Source organism: Trichechus manatus, unplaced genomic scaffold, assembly GCF_000243295.1.
Source record: "Trichechus manatus latirostris isolate Lorelei unplaced genomic scaffold, TriManLat1.0 scaffold00001, whole genome shotgun sequence".
In the NCBI taxonomy this organism is placed as follows: Eukaryota; Metazoa; Chordata; class Mammalia; order Sirenia; family Trichechidae; genus Trichechus; species Trichechus manatus.
In genome coordinates this window covers 35,755,749-35,757,415 of record NW_004443937.1, presented here as the reverse complement: position 1 = coordinate 35,757,415, position 1,667 = coordinate 35,755,749, and the positions used below count along the sequence as shown (strand labels likewise).

The following is a 1,667-nucleotide window of genomic DNA, read 5'->3' as shown; positions in this document are numbered from 1 at the left end:
ACTGAACTGTGCATGTAGAAATTTTTGAAATGGTGTATCTTGGACTATGTATATTTTCACCAAAAAAAAAAAAAGGTTGAGAAGGGAGAGGGTTGACATGTTGTGGGATTGTTAACCAATGTCATAAAACAATATGTGTACTGACTGTTTAATGAGAAACTATTTGTTCTGTAAACCTTCACCTGAAGTACAATCAGAAAGGAAAATAAATAAAAATGTATTATCTAATGTAATTTTGCTGTGATCTTTGTAATTAAATTCAGGTATCCTTTGTCATATTCCCAGAAAAGGATGCTAGTTTCAGGTTCTAAAGTATAAAATCATATTTATGTTTTGTTTCTGATTTTGCCTACTTCAAATTGATCAAAGATTACCATTTTAAAATGTCTTGGTCTAGTCCTAGTGATTTTGAAAAATTTTGTTACTTTCACGACTCTTTTTCTGGTTTTATTTTTGTTCTGGTTGTATCAGCTGTTTTTACTATCCTTAAATTTCCTGAGAAAGATGTCATACCTTTTTTTTTTAAACCATTGTAAGCATTTTATTTTTTATTATTTTTTTTTTATTTTTTCCCTACAAAAATTTATACATACATTGTTATGTGACTAATTGCTCTCCCCATACTGTGACAGCAGACTCCTCCTTTTCACCCCTGATTCCCCATGTCCATTCAACCAGCTCCTAACCCTCTCTGCCTTCCCATCTCACCTCTGGACAGAAGTTACCCATTTAGTCTCTTGTGTCTACTTGAGCTAAGAGGCACACTCCTCACGAGTATCACTTTATGTCCCACAGTCCAATCCAATCCCTATCTGAAGAGTTGGCCTCAGAAATTATTTTAGTTCTGGGCTGGTAGAGAATGCGGGGGCTGTGCTTTCCGGGGTTCCTCCAGTCTCAGTCAGACCATTGAGTCTGGTCTTCTTCTAGAATATGAGTTGTGCACCCCACCTTTCTCCTGCTCCATCAGGGACTCTCTGTTGTGTTTCCTGTCAGGGTGGTCATTGGTGGTAGCCGGGCACCGTCTAGTTCTTCTGGTCTCAGGCTGATGAAGTCTCTGGTTTATTTAGTCCTTTCTGTTTCTTGGACTACTACTTTCCTTGTGTCTTTGGTGTTCTTCATTCTCCTTTACTCCAGGTGGTTGGGACCAATTGATGCGTCTTAGATGGCTGTTTGCAAGCTTTTAAGACCCCAGACGCCACTCACCAAAGTAGGATGCAGAACATTTTCTTAATAAGCTTTGTTATGCCAGTTGACCTAGATGTCCCCTGAAAGCATGGTTCCCAGACCCCCACCCCTGCTACTCTGTCCCTCAAAGTGTTTGATTGTATTCAAGAAACTTCTTAGCTTTGGTTTAGTCGAGTTGTAGTGACTTCCCCTGTAGTGTGTGCTGTCCTTCCCTTCACCTAAGATAATTCTTATCTACTGTCTAGTTGGTAAATAACCCTTACCCTCCCTCCCCAACCTCATAAACATCAAAGAATGTTTTCTTCTGTGTTTAAACCTTTTCTTCAGTTCTTATAATAGTGGTTTTATACAATATTTGTCTTCCTGTGACTAACTAAATTCACTCAGCATAATGACATCCAGCTTCCTCCATGTTGTAGAATGTTTCACGGCTTCATCGTTGTTCTTTATGGTTGCGTAGTATTCCATTGTGTGGATATACC

General features: G+C 38.8%; 1 protein-coding gene across 4 annotated transcripts in view; it reads left to right on the top strand.

Moving 5' to 3' along the window:
* LOC101359150 (protein TASOR) overlaps positions 1-1,667 on the top strand; it is a 92,172-nt gene that overhangs the window by 13,300 nt on the left and 77,205 nt on the right. The gene's annotated exons all lie outside the window — the stretch shown is intronic.